The sequence below is a fragment of the Mirounga leonina genome, unplaced genomic scaffold, assembly GCF_011800145.1.
Source record: "Mirounga leonina isolate KUSES-001 unplaced genomic scaffold, KU_Mleo_1.0 Mir_151, whole genome shotgun sequence".
NCBI classification, from domain to species: domain Eukaryota; kingdom Metazoa; phylum Chordata; class Mammalia; order Carnivora; family Phocidae; genus Mirounga; species Mirounga leonina.
Genome location: NW_023270377.1, coordinates 89,836,277 through 89,857,417, shown reverse-complemented (window position 1 = coordinate 89,857,417; position 21,141 = coordinate 89,836,277). Strand labels below are relative to the sequence as shown.

General features: G+C 37.7%; 1 pseudogene; it reads left to right on the top strand.

The window, feature by feature from the left end:
• Positions 1 to 9,617: 9,617 nt before the first annotated feature.
• Positions 9,618 to 10,661, top strand: LOC118011838 (annotated as a pseudogene).
• Positions 10,662 to 21,141: the final 10,480 nt, after the last annotated feature.

Below are 21,141 nucleotides of genomic sequence, written 5' to 3'. Positions count from 1 at the left end.
TTGGCTCTCCGCTGCCTGGCACTCTTGTGTCTTTGTTATCCATGACCGTGATCTATCTTGGCTCCTCCTTTACATTGAACACTTTTTTTCTGTCCTTTTCACTAAGTTTTCTTCTTCCTCCCATTCTTTCTGTCTATGCATCACCCAAGGCTCTAACACTGAATCCCTTTTTCTTCTGAATTTGCTCCTATAACAATCCCATTCACCTTATGGTTTCAACAATGATTTCTAGGTGATTATTAAATTTGCAATTTAAAGCTCAGTCTCTTTTCTGAGTTGCAGATGTTTTCCTGGGCACCAGCTGCTTTGCCCAACTGTGCTGCTTTCTTTAAATGCACATCTCATCTCCTTCAAGCTCACCACCTTCACATAGTCTGTGCTAAATCATGCAGATTGTATCTCATGTAATTATCTGCCTTCCCCATCTAGTCAGTCCTATTTGAAAATGGCATTCTTTCAAAAGCAGAGATTCCTTGTATCACTGCACTGCTAAAATGCTCAGTGCCAACTCTTCACCTAATGCATTAAAACAAAGTCATCATCCTGACATCAAGACCTTCTATAATATGTTCCTAACCATTTTTCCTGCATTAACAAAGTGTATACCCAAAGAAACTCCACATTTCAGCCAAACTAACTTGAGCCTGGATCCCCAATATGCCCTATACATTCCACAGTATGTGTTTTCTCAAGCTTACTTTCTCCCCTCCAACTCTGTACTACATCACTGCACATCCTGGAGGTAACCTTTTTCAAAGTTTCCAATGCTCCTCCATCTCCAACATTATCCTTCTCTTCTGTGAACACCCAGAGCACTGTTGCCACCATTTCTGTAGTGCTTACCTTGTGGAACGGTCATCCTTGTTTAATTTTCCTTGTCTAATTTTCTGTGTTAAATAAACTGCATATTGTTTGATTAAAGACAGATTTTGATTTGCATATCTTTTTTTCAAAAGTACTGAATATAAAATGCTGCACATCATTCACTGGTCAGTAAATGTGTTGTATTTCAATTGCAATCTACTTCTTGTCCTATTATCTAACCACTGACAGCACATTTTTATATTTTATCTCAAATTCTACTCACATGTGATGAACTCATCTTCCCCGATCACAAGATTCATTTAGAATTCCTTATTTTTTCAAGGTAAGACATTTTTCTTATTAATCAAGTTAAAAAAGAAAAGACCTCAGTCTTTACTTTTACACTTTCTTTTTAAAGCCATCAAATACCTTTGATTCTTTCATTTAACAACTTGTACCTGCATTTTCTAGTGACTTCCTAACAAATGTTTCTGCTGCTCAGTTCCTTTATCTGAATACTAATAACAATTAACATTGTTTTGAATGCTTCCTATGTGCTAGGCACTACCTAAATACTTCATAATCAGTAATTCATTTAATCTTCACAATAATTGTATTATCATGAGACCCAGAAAGATAAAATGTCTTTTTCACGGTAGCAGCATTATAAAGTGGTGAGCCAGATGCAAACCCAGGCAGCCTGGCACCAAAGATGAGGATTTTTCTTTCTTTTCTTTTTTTTTTTTTTTAAGATTTATTTGAGAGAGAGAGAGAGAGAGAGAGAGAATGTGTGTGTGCAGGGGGGAGGGGCAGAGGGAAAGAGAGGAAGTGTTAAGCAGACTCTGCACGGAGTGTGGAGCCCAACACAGGGCTTGATTCCAGGACTCTAAGATCACTACCTGAGCTGAAACCAAGAGTCAAAAGCTTAACTGACTGCACCACGCAAGCACCCAAGGATGAGGCTCTTAAAAACAAAACAAAATACATGTACTGCTTTCCCATTCTCAAATTCATCTACAACTATCAAATTATATCACTTTCTTCAATAAAAATTCTTCATTTTCTACAAAGGAAAAATCATATTTCTTGGAATTCTAGACCATGCTCAATTTCTACCAGTGATAACTGATCCAAACTTGTCTACTGCAAGAGTGCTTCTCTTCAGCAGCAGCAGACTGAAGAATGCCCCAAATGCCCCTCTCTTCATCATTCCTGTCTTTATGTCTTCTTATTCAGGCTCCTCTCTCTACGTTTTTGCTACCCAAGCCCTCCTCATTCACTAATTTAGAAGCTGAAAACTCTTAGCAGATCTGGCAGACCTGGCCTAATCCCACACTGGTTTTACAGTCTTTTAAAGGAAGATATTTTAAAAATCAGCATGAAACCACTATCTTACACAATACACAAACATCAATTCAAAATGGATTAAAGACTGGAATGTAAGCTCTGAAACCATCAAACCCCTAGGGAAAAAAAACAACAAAACAACCAGAGGCCATAAGCTCCTTGATGTTGGTCTTGGTGATAGTTTTTTGGATTTGACACCAAAAGCAAAGGCAACAAAAGCAAAAATGAACAAGTGGGACTACATTAAACTAAAAAGCTTCTGCACAGCAAGGGAAACCATCAAAATGAAAAGGCAACCTAACAAATGGGAGAACACATTTGCAAGTCATAGATCTGATTGGGGTTAATACCCAAAATGTATTAAAAAGCTCATACAACTCAAGAGCAAAAAATAAAAACAAAAAAACAAATAAAAACCAATTCAATTAAAATACGAGCAGGGGATCTGAATATTTCTCTGAAAACGATACGCAGATGGCCAAGAGGTATATGAAGAAGTGCCCATCATCACTAATCAGGGAACTGCAAATCAAAACCATAATGAGATATTACCTCATACTTGTTAGAATGGCTATTATCAAAAAAGACAAATAACTAGTGTTGGACAGGATGTGAAAAAAGGGCAACCTTTTTATGCTTTTGGTAGGAATGTAAATTGGTTAAGTCACTATGGAAAACAGTATGGAGGCTCCTCAAAAAATTAAAAATAGAATTACCATATGATCTAGTAATTCCACTGCTAGGTATTTGTTGGAAGGAAATAAACGCTAACTCAAAAAGGTATCAGTACCCCCATGTTCACTGCAGCATTAAAAAAATCTAAGATTTAGGTTGGCTATGACCTAAATTCCTGCCAATGGATGAATAAAGAAAACGTGTGTGCTATGTGTGTAGATATATACACATGTATATTAGCTATTAGCTATTTAGTAGTATGGCCAGGATTCAATTTTGATTGACCTTGCTGAAAATTCTCTTTTCCACACTACATACACCTTTAGTTCACAGATTAAGGATCTAATTGTTAAAGCAAAGCATAGATATTATTTTTAATTTTCATGGAGTCACTGATGTGCTGGCTCACACTGGATGATGACAGACTTTTCTGCTTATCTTTTCTCAACTCCTTTCAGTACTGTCAGATTGATTGCTTGAAATCAGCCATGGCAGGAGTATTTATATCATGGAAATCAGCAAATGCTAAAAATGATTGGATTTTGGATGGCCAGTCATTAAACATTTACCAGCACAGGTTTATTTTTTAAAGATTTCATTTATTTATTTGACAGTGAGAGAGATAGAGCAAGAGAGCACATACCAGCACACTCTTTTTAATGAGTCATATGGTCATTTGAGCTTTGGCCCTTTCAAGGTTTTATTCTTTGTTTATGGGAGAGACTCCTCTAATACTAAGAATCTAAAGGACTGAATCTAATAATAATTAGGAGAATGAAATTTGCGGTTGATAGTTCAGTTTAAATTCCTGTCCTGCTACTAGTTACATAACCTTGGGGACGTTACATAAGGTCTACATTTCTTCTTCATCTATAAATCACAGACTTGTTAATTATCTTAACTAAGGTATAGAGGTCCCAGGGAGAGAACAGAGACAAGTACCTTACTCTTAAGCTCCTAGAGGGAAGATAGGGATTACTGGATAGGAAATGTTTTAACTATCAAAACTATGATAGGGCGCCTGGGTGGCTCAGATGGTTAAGCGTCTGCCTTCGGCTTAGGTCATGATCCCAGGGTCCTGGGATCGAGTCCCGCATCGGGCTCTCTGCTCCTTGGGAGCCTGCTTCTCCCTCTGCCTCTCTCTCTCTCTCTCTCTGTCTCTCATGAATAAATAAAATCTTTAAAAAAAAAAAACTATGATAAAATTGTCACAAGTAGAGAAAGAACTCTATGCAAATAATGAAACATCAGAGGTATAGAGGTCCTCACCAAGGAGCAAGGGGTTCAAGCCCCACACTAGGGAAGATGAGCCCCCATAACATCTAGCTTTGACAATCAGTGGGCTTAATGGCAAGCGTTTTGAATGTCTGTGGGGTTTAATCTTGGGAGAGCCAGAGGGCTATAGGAAACAGACTGCCCTTAAAGGACCCACATGCAATTTCACCTGCTCCAATAACTAGCACAGAGGTAGCAGTTTGAAAAGCACCTGAGCCATATGTGAAAAAGATTGACTAGTTTTAGGGTGTATACAAGAGGGGCAGGGATTTGTGGGAAATTTCTCTGGGAACAGAAGCACTAGTGAGTGCCGTTTTTCTTGCCCACCTTCTGTCAAGCTGGCGTGACACTGGTGGCACCAGTTCTGATATTTTCCATTGCTTTGCTAGCAATGCTCACTCAACCCGATATTCCTCAGCAGACCCACCCCCACCCAATCCACCTGTCTTGGCAGGTGCTCTACAAAGTAGCCAGCACCCTGCCACACCAGTAGGCAAACTGGGCATTACTGGCACCCCCCAAGTGGTTCCCACCCCACCACACCTAGCAGGTGATATCAGCTGAGACTGGTGCCCCTCCAAAGAGGCTGACCTCTGGGGAGGGGTGGCAGCCCTGCCCAGCAGTGCATCTACAGCAACTGCAGCTGAGACACTCAGTCAGTCATGCAGGAACGGGTGGGGGGTGAACAGCCCCATCCAGCAGTGAGTCTGTAGGAGTCACAGCTGGGGATCACAACCAGCTGGGCAGGGGTCAGCCCCACCAGCCAGTGCATCTGCAGCAACCTACCCACAATAAGAGAAAATATACAACACCAAATATGAGACACTCCTAGAGCACCTGATTCTGGTGACCATGATTGCACATTTAGGCCCTACAGGATGCTTTCTACATAAGGCAATTACTTTAAGACCAGGAGACCTAGCTGATACTACCTACTACATAGAAACAAACACAGCGAACCAGGCAAAATAACAAAATGATGACACAGAAGATAAGGTCCAAATGAAAGACTCAGAAAAAAAACTCAAAAAGAAACTAAAGGAAATGGAGATAAACCACCTACCTGATAAAGAGTTCAAAGTAATGGTAATAAAGGTAATCCCTGACCTTGAGAGAAGAATAAACAGAGAGCTTCAACAAAGAGATGGAAATAATAAGAAAAAAAAAAGAACCAATCATAGATGAAGAATACAACCAAAGGGAAAAATACAGTAGAGAAAAATCAACAGATTAGAGGTTGCCCAAGAATGGAACAATCTGGAAGACAAGGTAGTGGAAATCATCCAACCAGAGAGCAAAAATATATTTTCTTTTAAAAATTAAGATAAAGGACAACATCAAGCATACTAAAATTCACATTATAGGGGTCTCAAAGAGAAAAGAGAGAGAGAAAGGGAAAGACAACATATTTGAAGAAATAATATCTAAAAATGTCCCTAACCTTGGGAAGAAAACAGACATCCAGTTCCAGGATGCACAAAAAAGCCCCAAATAAAATAAACCCAAGGAAGGCCAAACCAATATACAGTAATAATTAAAATGGCAAAAGGAAAAGATAAGGAATTTTGAAAGCAGCAAGAGAAAAGGCAATAGTTACATACAAGAGAAACCTCATAAGGATATGAGCTGATTTTTTAGCAGAAACTTTTCAGGGATATTATATATTCAAAGGGCTGAAAAGAAAAAAGCCAACAACCAAGAATATTCTACCCAGTAAAATTATCATTCAGATTTGAAAGAGTTTCCCAGACAAAAGTTAAAGGAGTTCATCACTAAGCCAGATTTAAGAAATGTCAAAGGGACTTAAGTGGAAAAGAAAAGACCATAACTATAAATAAGAAAATTATGAAAGAAAAAAAATCATGTATAAAAGCAAACACATAGTAAAGGTAGTGGATTAACTATTTACAAAACTACTATGAAGGCTAAAAGACAAAAGCAGTAAAATCAACTGTACCTGTAATATTTAGTTAAGGGATATACAAAAAGATGTAAAATAGGACATCAAATACATAAAAGGAGGGGGCAGCGAAAATGTAAGGCTTTAAGAATTTGTTCAAACGTAAGTGACCATCAACTTAAAATAGACTGCTTCATACGCTGTTATATATAAACCTCATGGTAATCACAAACCAAAACTCTGTAACAGATACACAAAAAAATAACATGAAAGGAATCCAAACATAACACTAAAGAAAATTATCAAATCACATGGCAAGAGAGAAATAGAAGAGCTGAGAACAATTACAAAAATAAGCAGGAACCACTAACAAATGGCAATAAGTAAATACCCATCAATAATTACTTTAAATGTAAATGGAATAAATGCTCCAGGATATAGTATGACTTAATGGATAAAAAAAAAACAAGACCATCTATAAGAGACTCATTTCATACTTAAGGACACATATAGACTGAAACTGAAAGGATAGAAAAGTTAATTCTATGCAAATGGAAACAAGAAAGATAGGGTAACAATAGTTATATCAGACAAAATAAACTTAAAATCAAAGACTAACAAGAGACAAAGAAGAGTATTACATAATGATAAAGAGATCAATCCAACAAGAGGATATGACAGTTATAAATATCTATATACCCAATATGAAAGCACCCAAATATATGAAGCAAGCATTAACAGATGTAAAGGGATAAAATGACAGTAATATAGTAATAGTAGGGGACTTTAATACCACCACTTAGATCAATGGATAGATAATCCAGACAGAAAATTGGCTTTGGAAAGGAAACATTGGCTTTGAATAACACATTAGACCAGATATACTTAACAGATATATACAGAAATTTCCAACCAAAAACAGCAGAATACATATTATTTTCAAGTACATGTGGAATATTCTCCAGGATAGATCACAAGTTAGGCCACAACAAATCTCAAAAAATTTAAGATTTAAATCATATCAAGCATCTTTTCCAACCTTAATGGTATTAAACTAGAAATCAATTACAAGAAAAAAAAATGGAAAAAAACCAAACACATAGAGGCTTAACAACATGCTACTTAACAACCCAAAGGGCCAACAAAGAAACCAAAGAAATAAAAAAAAATACCTGGAGACAAATGAAAATGAAAACACAACATCGCCAAATCTAGGAGACTCAGGAAAAACAGTGCTAAGAGGGAAGTTGATATCAATACAGGGCTCCCTCAACAAATAAGAAAAATCTCAAAAACAAAACAAAACAAACAAAAAACCTAACTTTACACCTAAAGGAACTGGTAAAAGGAGAATAAAAAAAGCCCAAAGTTAGCAGAAGGAAGGAAAGAATAAAGATTAGAGTGAAAATAGAGACAAAAAAAAAGAATAGAAAAGATCAATGAAACTAAGAGCTGGTTCTTTGAAAATATAAACAAAACTGATAAAACTTTAGCCAGACTCATCACGTAAAAGAGAATTCAAATAAATAAAATGAAAAATGGAATAGAAGTTACAACTGACACCACAAAAATACAAAAGATTATGAAACTTTTATAAACAATTACATGTGAACCAATTGGGAAACCCAGAAGAAATGGATAAATTCCTAGAAATATGTAATTTTTCTGAATCAGGAAAAACTAGAAAGTCTGAACAGATTACTGATTTTACTTTATTTTTAGTAATCAGAAAGTCTCAGGAAATAAAAGTACAGGAGCAGATGGCTTCACAAGTGAATTTACTAAACATTTAAAGAAGAGGTAATACATATCCTTCTTAAACTATTCCAAAAAATTGAAGAGGAAGGGATGCTTCCAAATTTATTCTACCAGGCCAGCATTAACCTGACAGTAAACCAGACAAGGACACTCCAAAAAAATTAAAAATTAAAATTACAGGCCAGTATCCTTGATAAACATAAATTCAAGAATATTCAATAAAATATTAGCAAACAAAATTCAACAATACATTAAAAGGAAATACACTACACTCAAGTGGGATTTAGTACAGGGATACAAGATGGTTCATTATCTCCAAATCAATCAATGTGATAAACCACATTAATGTAAGACAAAAATCATAAGATCATCTCAATAGGTGCAGAAAATTATTTGACAATATTCAACATCCTCCTATAAAAGGAACATACCTCAACATAACATAAGCCATATTTAACGAACACACTGCTAACATAAAATATGGTGGAAAGCTGAAAGCTTTTTTTCTGAGATCAGGGACAAGACAAGAATTCCCACTCTTGCCACTTTTATGGAACATAGTACTGGAAGTCCTGGCTATAGCAATCAGACAAGAAAATGAAATAAAAGGCATCAAAATCAGAAAGGAAGAATCAAAACCATCACTATTTGCAGATGACAGGATACTACACACAGAAAACCCAAAAGACCACCAAAAAACTCTTTGTACTAATAAACTCAGTAAAGTTGCAGAATACAGAATATACAGAAATTTGTTGCGTTTCTATTCACTACTAATGAACTACGAAAAGTAGAAATTTAGAAAACAGTATGATTGCATCAAGAAGAATAAAATACCTAGGATAAATTTAGCCAACAAGGTGAAAGACTGGTACTCTGAATATAAGAATATAGTTGTGTAAGATACTGATGAAAGAAACACAAATATGTTTCAAAAATGATGAAAAAAATACAAAATACTGATGAAGATGACACAAACAGAAAGATAGATCATGTTCATGGATTGGAAGAATATTATTAAATTGTCTATATTACCCAAGACAATCTAACAGATTCGAGCAATTCCCATCAAATACCAATGGCATTTTTCACAGAACTAGAACAAGAACCCAAAAATTTGTATGGAACCACAAATGGCCCTAAATTATGAAAGCAATCTTAAGAACAAAGTTGGAGTTATCACAATCCAGATTTCAAACTATATTATACATCTATAGGAATCAAAAGTGTATGGTTACAAAAACACATAGATCAATGGAACAGAATAGAGAGTCTAGAAATAAACACATATGGCCAATTAACATATGGCAATAGAGGCAAGAATATACAAAGGGGAAAAGGACAGTCTCTTTGTTAAATGGTGTTGGCAAAACTGGACAGCTACATACAAATGAATGAAACCAGACTACTTTTGTACTCCATATACAAAATAAATTCAAGATGGATTAAAGACCTAAATCTGAGATCCAAACACACAAAACACCCAGAAGGTGCATCAATAAACTCTTTGTAAGGGGCACCTGGGGGGCTCCTAAGTGTCTGCCTTCAGCTCAGGTCATGAACCTGGAATCCTGGAATGGAGCCTGGCGTGGGGCTCCCTGCTCAGTGGGGAGTCTGCTTCTGCCTCGGACCCTCCCCCATCTAGAGCTCACACTCTCTCTTTCCATCAAATAAAATCTTTAAAAAAAAAAAAAAAGTAAGCTCTATGATCTTAACATAAACATGCTTGCCTGGACTGAACTGACACCCTTGGTTTCCACAGGCTTGCGATGATGCCTTAGGTGCTTATTATCCCCATGGGGCTGTGGTGTTTGGGGTCTTTTTGTCCAGACTCCTGGGCCTGCTTTGAGATTTTGCGATGTACCAACACAGTGGCCAGAAGTGGCACTGGACTTTCGCCAGTGAGGGGCAGCTGGCACGATTGTGGCCCAACAACAACTGCAAATTCAAATGCAAAGTGCTGGCCAATGGGAAGTTTCTTCCAAATGATCCAGTCTTCCTTGAGCCTCATGAAGAAATGATGCTTTGCAAATACTATGAGAAGAGATTATTAGAATTCTGTTCTGTTTAAGCCAGCAATGCCAAGGTCTGTTGTGGGTACAGCTTGTATGTATTTCAAGCATTTTTATCTTCATGATTCAGTAATGGAATATCACCCCCAGATAATAATGCTAACTTGCAAATTTTGGTCTGCAAAGTAGATGAATTCAATGTATGTAGTCCACAGTTTATTGGAAATCTGCGGGAGAATCCTCTTGGGCAAGAAGAGGCACTTGAACAGATTTTGGCATATGAACTACTTATACAGCAACTTAATTTCCACCTTATTGTCCACAATGCTTATAGACCGTTTGAGGGCTTTCTCATTGATTTAAAGACTCACTATCCCAGGCTTTCTCATTGATTTAAAGACTCACTATCCCATGATGGAGAATCCGGAGATGTTGAGGAAAACAGCTGATGACTTTCTTAATAGAATTGCATTGAGGGATGCTTACCTTTTATACACACCTTCCCAGATTGTCCTGACTGCCATTTTATCTAGTACATCTAGAGCAGGAATTACTATGGAAAGTTATTTGTCAGAAAGTCTGATGCTGAAAGAGAACAGAACTTGCTTGTCACAGTTACTAGATATAATGAAAAGTATGAGAAACTTGGTAAAAAATATGAGTTACCCAGATCTGAAGAAGTTGCTGTTCTGAAACAGAAGCTGGAGAGATGTCACTCTGCTAAGCTTGCCCTTAACATAATTAAGAAGAAGAGGAGAGGCTATGAAGATGATGATTAGGTCTCAAAGAAACCCAAGCATGAAGAGGAAGAATGGACTGATGATGACCTGGTAGATTCTCTCTAACCATTTGAAATTGACTTTCCAATGCTAACCAATCAACAGAAGGATGAAGCATATCTGGCATTTAACTTCATTGAAAAATGAAATAATGTGAAAGCATCAAATATATTACACTTTTCTATTTGTTATTTATTTTTTTCCTTTCAGGATAGCTTTATGTGAAATAAAACCTCTGAAAGGAGCCAGAATAGCACCTGGTTTAAATTGTCTTGCCCCATCATGACTAATATCAAATCAGTCTTTCTACAGTAGTCAAAGCTATAATTTATATGCCTATATTGTTTTAAACAAAATAAAAGAAGCAAACCTATTTTTTAGGGGGAAAAAAAGCACAAAGAAAGGTCATAAAAAATAAAACCCAGCAATCAGCTTTAAACATGCTAGAGAATGTTTTTTTGCCCTCTAGAAACCTTTATAAATGCCTTCTCAAATGTCACCATGATATACTTAGCTTTCTTGTATGTAACTACTGAACTACAAAATGCGCTTCAACTGTCAAGTGCTTTAACTGAAACTGAAAGCCAGTTACCCAGGGTAATCATAATCAGTATTTGTTGTCCTCAATTAGTTACCTGAAAACATTACCAAATAAGTTCTAAAGAATAAATCAAATAAATACATAGTCTTGAATATTGGTCTAGATAAAAAGATTAAGTTGTTACAGGTCAGTAGACAGTAACAAATTGTATATTCAGTTTCAAAACTAACACATTACTCAGGTGAATCCATATAAATAGATGTTATAGTTACTAAGAACTTTTCAAATTAAATATGTTCAAGAATTTTAATTCAAATTAAAGTGAGTTGATTTAAAATTTAACTGCAGACTATGGTACTAAAATATTTGGATATGATCCTGGCTGTCTATTTCACTTCCATGACTCTGGTCAAGTTCTAAAGCTCTCTGTGCCAATTTCCCAAGGAGCAAATGGGTAAAATAATGCCTACTTTTCCTAGAATTAATGGAAATAGTGCTTGCATGTACTAAGTGTTCAATAAATGTTGCATATTAATAGCAAAAAAAAATAAGCTCTTTGTCATTGGTTTTAGCAATATTTTTTTGGATCTGTCTACTCAGGGAAGGACAACATCAAAAACAAAAAATAGGGACTACATCAAACTAAACTTCTGCACAGCAAAGGAAACCATTAATATATCAAATAAAGGAACCCTCTGAATGGGAGAATATATTTGCAAATGAGATATCTGCTAAGGAGTTAATAACAAAAATATACAAGGGACTTCTACAACTACACACTAAAAAAATATCCCATTAAAAAATTGGCACAGGACCTAAATAACCCTTTTTTTCCCCCCAAAGAAAACATATAGGTGGTCACAGATATATAAAAAAGATGTTCAACATCACTTGTCATTGGGGAAATGCAAATCAAAACCACAATGAGATATCACCTCATACCTGTCAGAATGGCTAGCATCAAAGAGACAGGAAATAACAAATGTCAGCAAGGATGTGGAGAAAAGCTAACCCTCATACACTGTTGGTGGACTGTGAATTGGTGTAGCCACTGTGGGAAACATTATGGGGGTTTCTCAAAAAATTAAATATAGAGGGCACCTGGGTGGCTTAGTTGGTTAAGTGCTTATCTTCGGCTCAGGTCATGATCCCAGAGTCCTGGGACTGAGTTCCACACTGGACTTTCTGCTCAAGCGGGGAGTCTGCTTCTCCCTCTCACTCTGTATTCTCCTTCTCTCTCAAATAAATAAAATCTTTAAAAAAAAAATTAAATACAGAAATACCAAAATCCAGAAATTCCACTTCTGCGTATTTACCTGAAGAAAATGTAAACACTAATTCAAAAAGACATTTATTGTAGCATTATTTACAATAGCTAAGCTATGGAAACAACTTAAGTGTCCACTGGGAGATGAATGGATAAAGAAGATATGGTATATACATACATAGGGATATACAATGGAGTATTACTCAGATATAAAAGAGAATACAATCTTATTTGCTATAACATGGATGGACCTAGAGGGTATTATGTTAGGTTAAATAAGTCAAAGACAAATACTATATATGATTTCCTTTACATGTGGAATTTAAAAATCCAAACAAATTAACCAATAAAACAAAACTGAAACAGACTCATAAATACTGTTTGCTAGAGGGGAGGAAGTGGGGGAGATGGGTTAAATAGGTGAATGAGATTGAGAGGTACAAACTTCCAGATAAAATAAGTCACAGGGATATAGAGTACAACATAGAAAATGTTGTCTATAATATTGAATAACTATGTATAGTGACAGATGGTGACTAACTTTTCATGTTGATCATTTTGTAATGTATATAAATGTCAAGTCACTATGTTGTACATCTGAAACCAATATAATATCGTATGTCAACTATACTTAAATTTTAAAAATTAAAAGATAACTAGCTTAAAGCCTCATATAAAGGATGAAATAATACCTATAAGGCACCTATCACTATGCTTGGCACACAGTAAAGTATAATAAGTGGTAGCTATTTCTTTCTTTCTTTCTTTTTTTTAAGATTTGAGAGAGTGCGTACACACAAGTGAGTGTGAGCAGAGGGAAAGAATCTCAAGCAGAGTTCCCACTGAGTGCGGAGCCCCGTGTAGGGCTCAATCTCACAACCCTGAGATCATGACCTGAGCTGAAATCAAGAGTCAGGTGCTTAACCCACCTGGGTGCCCCAATGGTAGCTATTTCTATTAGCCCTATGGGGAGCACACACTTTCTGGTACTATTGAAAGAAAAAAGTCAAATTTATTTTTCTAATGTTCATTACAGAAGGAGCTGGAAAGATATAAGCAGAAAAGACTCTGGAACAACATTTGTTGAAAGCAGCCATCAAGGAGAGAACACGTAGCTACAGAGAAGGTAGTTGGGTCCCATGAGAAATGAAGTCAACACTTGCCCATGATTTTCCTCACTGATGCTCATAGCTCTCACTGGTAGCCAAGTAGAAGAACCGTAGTCCTCATGGAATTTACATTCTACATTACACTGGAGCTCAAAGTCCTAGAGCAACAAGATACCAATTTATATACATTTGTACTTTGCTAAGAATTCAGAACCCTGCTATATCTAATAATAAAAATTTAATAATTATTCAATGTGTAGTGATATTAATTAAGAGACACTGTGTGGTCTTCATATGGTGGGGGGTGGTGGAATTCTGGGTTTGCTGTTGCTGTTGATGTGGATAAGATAAAAAGTTCTGAGAATTTGAATAAGAATTTGGCCCAAACAGAAGGTAGGAGGAGCTTCTGAAGAAGCAAGGGTTGGAAGAGAGGGTGGAGTTATGGATCCCAAAGGGAGAAAACCCATGAAGGAAGACCAAGTGGTCTGATGTGGCATACAAGGACATTTCCCACATTATGTGCAAAGGGATCATCTCTTTCCCTGTACAAACCTTCCCGACATCTTTATTATTCAGCCAATCTTCCAACGTTGAGTATGTGGGATTTGCAGGAGAGATTACCCAATGCTATACCTCGTCTGAACAGGAGAAGACAAGGGCAGAGCTGCAAAGGTACATGTGCTACAGTATGCAACCCAAACGTTTTCTTTGTTGTTCCTGTGTTATGCCGTGAAGCTGCTCTTTCTAATCATAAATTTGGCTGGGTGGCCACTGCTCTAGTTATTGTGGGTCAAGAGCCGTGCAAATTGCTGCAAGTAGAAGTTTAACTTGCTCTGGCAGATGCCACTAATTGCCACCCATGTTCCATTTCTTCCATAAAAACCAAACTCTAAATTTTTATTTAGAGTGACAATGTAATCAATTTTCCCCTTCCTTTTCCAGCTTTCAACAAGGTATGGGTATGTGACTATGTCCCTGCCATAAGACATATGCAGGAATGTGGGACGGAGATTCCTGCAACGTTGCAGATGGGGGGGGGGTGCGGCTACTGACTCAGCTCCCCAGGCTGTCCTCCTTTCCACTTTTCTTATGACCTTTACTGAACATAAGATGGCTTGAACCCGGGGCGCCTGGGTGGCTCAGTCATTAAGCGCCTGCCTTCAGCTCAGGTCACGATCCCAGGGACCTGGGATCGAGCCCCACATCGGGCTCCCTGCTCGGCAGGAAGCCTGCTTCTCCCTCTCCCACTCCCCCTGCTTGTGTTTGTGCTCTGGCTATCTCTCTGTCAAATAAATAAATACATAAATAATCTTTAAAAAAAAAAAAAAAGATGGCTTGAACCCTAGAATTCATCTTTGTCAAGAAAGCAACCTTGCAGATAGGAGCCCTGTAGTGAATGAAGATACTTGAGCCGAAACCTAGGAGTTAGGTGGCTGAGTAATTCAACAAACCATCTAGTTAGACTGCCTACCTACTTCTTATGTGTTTTTAATCTCATTATTTCAGACTTTTTCTTTCATGCAAACTATTCCAACTACTAGTCATAATATCCCTTTATAAGCTGCCAAACATTACTATTATTTTTAATAAGGAGTTTTGCTGAAAATTCCTAGTGCTTCCAGAGACTGTGGACATCGATACCACTAATGCAAGAAGTAGTTTCATCTTTTTTTATTCATGTTGATTTTATTCATGTAAGTAGTTTATTTGCATTTATTTTTATTTCTTTTTAAAGACCATGTTTGAGAGAGAGAGAGCACACGAGCAGGGGAGAGGGACAGTAGGAGAGGGAGAAGCAGACTCTCCACTGAGCAGGGAGCCTGATGAGGGGCTCAATCCCAGGACCCTGAGATCACAACCTGAGCCGAAGGCAGATGCTTAACCTTCTGAGCCAGCCAGGCACCCCTTCATTTGTATTTAGGTTTTCAATTTTTTCCCAGTGATTACTGGGAATATATTATAAGAAAAGAAAATGTAGTCCTTATCAAACATTGAGTTATGCTTTAGGATGACTTTAATAAGACATAGGTATTCACTAAAAAATGTAATACTTTAAAATGGTAAAGCCAGTCATATTATTTTAGTTTCAGTAAATTTAATCTACTTAATTCAAAAGGAGAGGTCTTCTCCCTTTTGTTACTGACATCCCAATTCTGTGGGCAGCAACCAAAGGGCTCTCAGTTTTACAAACCTGCATTACCTTGCCCTTCTCTCAAACAGCAAAGGCCAAGTAATGCAAGTTTGGCCAAGTAAACGTAAGTACAAGTAGCTGACAGATCTTCCTGAAAATCTCCTTTAAAGTGAGTAGAGTCAGCACATTCATGCCGTTTTACCCTTTACCATCTCCTTTCCTTCTGCCTGGTGAGAGTACAAGAGCTGATGCTGGAGCAGCCAGCTTAAGACCATTAATGAAAAGCCAAGAAAAGTCACAGAAACCTGGACTCGGATACCTTTTAGCAGTGGGTGCAATGCCCACAAATACCTGCCTTCAGACTTACTGGGTGAGTGGACTACAAATCCCCAATATAAGTTATAGGACACCGTGGGCAAATTCAATCTCCAACAGTTAAAGGGCTACAGGGAAAAATAAAAAGGAAGCAAATTATGTGTATTTTAGGAGGTGGAGTATGAGAAATGATCATTTTTAAGGACTATTTTCAAGTCTGCTTTTCTGTACTTTTAGATGATTGGCAAGATTTCACCTTCCCATAAGGTCTCCAATCCTAAGAGGACCTTGTAGCACTCTCGTCTCTTTCACCTATTCTTTAACAAAGGGGTCTTCCCTCAAGGAACTACTGAGCCTCTCACTCATAGAGAATTGAGAGACTGTCTCCAAATTCTTTTTTAGTTCCTTTCCCTAATTTCTGATTTTCTTCAATACCCCACTACTTTCCTTCTTACACTACTCTTCTCCTTTGCTTTTATCTCTTAGCTTGTCTTGACCTCTATTTTGTCCTTCCCCCCCCATTTTATGCATTTTTAAATATATATTGCAATTCTGAAAAATCAGTTATTTTATTCTTTCTCCCACCATTCCAAATGTTTAAGCTACTGAAACTATGGGAAATATTAAAAAGTCATTTTAGCAGGCACATATAATGACTAATACTGTCAGTGGACTGGCTATACACACACACCCATAATTCATGTATTAACATACATACATGTATATATACACATTATATATACTGGTTGGTGTTCTTTAGAGAGAGCTTTGTTACGAAATGGTAACACATCACTGCAAAAAAGAAAAATAAAGTTCTCTTGGTACTTCTTGATCCCAGTGATTTTCAGAACATGACATAGTACTTGTTGGTATAAAATTTCAGTGTGAATGCATGTACGACACGCACTTAAAAAATTTTTATTCCATAGCAGATTTAAAGCAACTTCCCCATTTCTTATACTAAACATGATGTTAGTTTTAAAGGTGCTCGCTCACTTTAAAATTATTTCTCTAATTCTTTAATGAACTTGATTTTGGAGCTTTCCCCCACAATTTCTACCTCCAGTTCTCACCCAATTTGAAAGCAAAGTACATAAAAATTGGAATATCCATTCACCATCTTTACAATGATTTGTGTCATAAATCGATCTTGCCACAAAATCGTCTCTTTAGGTAAATCTGATAACAGTGATTGCAAATTATTTTACTTGTTTATAGCTTCAAAATCCTTTACCAGGTTTTAAAGATAATTCATGGTTTATTACCTTAGGGTCATTTCATGACAGCAACTGTGGTTTTCAGGACATAAAAATGCCACACAGTAACTAAATGAATATAGAACAGGTGCCTCAACAGAAAGAAATGAAGTTTGGTTCCAACAGCCTTGCATTCTGAAGAGAAAGTGGGCAAGAAAGTAAATTGAACTGAAAAGGTGATGTAAGCTGTAGGTGGAAGACTATTACTTCATTAACTTAGCAAAAGATTTTGACCCTTCACAATACGTGTAATAGTTTAGCTGTGTAAGGTGTTTGGCCTTTTTCATTCGAAAACCATTTTCCATCAGATTTCTGGAAATAGCTTAACACCTCCAAGTTATTCCGTTGTGACATCTGGAACTGGCAGTGTGATGAAAATGCCAAGAGTGGACATCAGGAGGCTTTTTTGCCTCAGTCAAATATGAAAAGAGGACAAAACAGCAGTAAACTCTTAATCCCATCTGTGCCGGAGCCTGTCACTCTCTTCTAAGTAGACTTCTGTGTGTGTCACCATTCCCAGGAGGTCTCATTGCAACTTCCTGTTATCTCCACCCAAATCCCCCACCTAAAAAGGCACACAGAAAGGGGCCATCCGATCGTGCTCATTCTCATTGTCAAGAGAAAACATAGAATTCTAAAGGCTTTTCTTTCAGCCTGGGTAGCATGTGGGAGTCAAGAGAAATCCCAACGAAAATCTGTTATCAATCAGTTGGCTCCGGGCATTGGTCCAAGCCTTCCATACTCTTCATCCCTTTTATCCTCTCAACATTGGTTTCCTCATTTTATAGGTTAAGTAAACCAAGGCAGAGAAATTGTTAAGGTCACACAGTGGGTAGTGGAGCTACAATGTGAATCTACATGATTCCAGAGCACACGTCTGAACATTTACGAATACTGCTTTAAGAAAGAAACAAACCAGCCTTAAATATGGCTTCCCAAATTGAACCTTGAAATTCAGCCTGTTACGTGCCCATTTGTTCAGCATCTCCCCCTCAGTCATTTTAACACCAGCAAACACTGCCGGGCTGAGTGATCCTTTAAACAAGACATCCTGAGAGAGTACATAGATTTCAAAGCAGCCTGAAAGTCCTGAGGTTTCCACTTGGTTTTTTTTTTTTAAGAGTATTCCTTAGGAGGCTGATCCTTTGCCAGTCCTACAGGACAATTAGAACTTGTCAGTTGAAGGCTCAGCATTACTTTCCCCCTTTAACCTCATGGCATTTGCATTTCCTTATCGCAATGCACAGGCAGCTACTGGCCTGATTATTAAACAGGCACTTCATCAGCTCCTTCTGCCCATGCAGGCGCTCTAATCTCTACCAACCAGTTCAGCCCTACTTTTTTGGGTGATGGGGTGATGCCAAGTTTCCCTATGCCATTGTGCTCTTTGTCTTCTGCCTCTAACTTCTTCCCTGCTACCACAGAGGCTTTAACTATGTTCTCTTCTTACCTAGAAATTTTGATTCAGTGCGCTTTTTCTGACCTAGACCCTGAAGGCCGTGACCCTGCAGCCCTGTACTCTCCTTTACCCTCCAGGTATCCAGGCTTACGAAGTAATATTAAACTTGCTAAAACAAAACTATCTGGCCTTCATAGCCTGCAGTGGCCTCTCTGGATTTGGCAGGGGCTTCCAAAATCCTTCTGGAGAGGAAGAGGAGGATGCAAGAGTGAAATTAATCATAACATCTCTGTTTCTTCTCCTACATTTTGGGTCATCAAATCTAGAAAATGTTAGAGCAGTCTCTCCAACTAGGCCATAGAGATTATTAGTAAATTCTGACCTCCTAGAAAGGAACCCATTTAAAATAACCTGGAACTAGCAAATTAAACAGGCTGCTAAATTTAATCAGATAACAGGAACTCACTCAAATAACTGCTTGGCCTCTTCTAGCTAATTTGCCTGTTTAAGGAATTATGAAAACTATTTTGCACATTAGTTGACTAAACTTGGGGACCAGATGCCTGATGCTTCTATTTCAGATGGCAACCCCTCACATGCTCTCTAAAAAAATAAAAAAAGGAATTGGAATCATTTTGAAGAAAGAGCTAACCAACTGAGGCTAGAATAATATGAAGTGAATGTCAGTTTTGTGTCTGTAAATTCATATATTCAAAGGAACCCAGAAACCATGAAATTTGCATCCATGAGATTTTGCCAGATACATTATACTTGGGCAACGAAACTGTTTATCTTCAGAAAAGCTTGTGAGCTGAGATGTGAATACATGTCTGTAAGATTGTGTCACATTAAGACACCTGTCTATAAATGCTTTTAAAAGTGTTGATAGAGTGTGATCTGAATATTTGGTCTTATACAAAATATGAAATGTGATAGTTCTTGGATAGTCTCATAATATGGGACATGGAATAATGAGAAAGGAGGGCCTCAAGTTACTGCCCCTGAAAGGAAGTTAGTGGGTCATATAGGAAGGGTTTTGCTGCCCATATACTGGTGGGTAAGGAGCTGGTTATGTTATATTATCTGTACTTGATTTTAAAATACCTCAGCACAGACAGTATGTGTGTGTTGTTTTTAATCTATAACTTAGGAGCACCGGGTGAACATTTCAAATTCCTTGACTGGACTATACCAGCCTGTAACCATTTGAGTTTCTAGTCAAGAAGCTTTGTGTTTTTATCCCCAATCAACATCGGGGCCCTTAAAAGCTAACCTACTGGATGATAAAATGTGTTTTCATGAGCGAACTAAGTGGCATTTAAGATGGGTGTGGAGTTATTGTTCATGGTGACATGTTTTACTCCAACACCTTTGTAAGAACAGAGAATAAGAATCAGCACACCCAATTGGCTCAGTCCTACAGGATATAATCTTAGATTTAGGATTCTGAAATTAAATTTATATTTTACCACTGTATTAGCATTCTCCAGAGAAATAGAACCAATAGGATATTAAATATATAATTATTATGAAGAATTGGCTAAAGCAATTACAGAGGCTGACAAGATCCAAAATCTGTAGCAGACAAGCTGGAGATTCAGGAGAGCCAATGAAGGCTGCCTGGCCCAAAACCCAGGAAGAGCTGATGTTTCAGTTTGAGTCTGAAGTCAAGATAAAACCAGTGTCTCTCCTCAGAGACAGGAAGAGACAGGCAGAAGGAATTCCCTATTATCTGGAGACAGGTCAGCCTGTTTGCTTTATTCAGACCTTCAACTGATGGCACGAGGCCCACCCACATTAGGAAGAGCAATCTGCTTTAGTCTATCCATTTAAATGTTAAACTTGCGGTGCCTGGGTGGCTCAGTCAGTTAAGCGGCTGCCTTAGGCTCAGGTCATGATCCTGGGGTCCTGGGATTGAGCTTCACATCCGGCTCCCTGCTCAGCAGAGAGCCTGCTTCTTCCTCTCCCTCTGCCTGCTGCACTGCCTACTTGCACTGTCAAATAAATAAATAAAATCTTAAAAAAAAAAAAAATGTTAAACTCATCCAAAAACACCCTCACAGAAACACTCAGGATAATGTATGAACAAGTATCTGGGCACCCCAAAGCCCAGTCAACACATAAAATTAACCATCACAACCACCTAAGAATTTTGACATCTGTCCCAACCAACACATTAAGCCAGGGCTGCTCTAAAATGATGTCACGTTCATCTCTAATAATTATGCATGGTTATGTTGGAACAATGAAATGGTCAGAGACCTGGGACTGCATCAGTGTTACTGAACACATTCCATGAGTTTTGTGCATGCTTGTTAATAAATCTTGATCCTGTGTGGCAGAATTTTTCCATTGTAACCTGCTACCTGAGGTGGTAAGACTATAGCTCCCAGCCACCTCTAAGGTCCTGGAGACTTCCTGTTATCAACCAAGAAAGAACCTCGTAATTGTGAATAACCCTACATTGGCTTACACTAGATTGCAGCACAACTTCTATAAAGTCTCTGGGCAGAAAATGACTTTTTCCACTGAAGAGGTTTTAAATGCCCTTGCATCTCAATAGCACCCTAGAT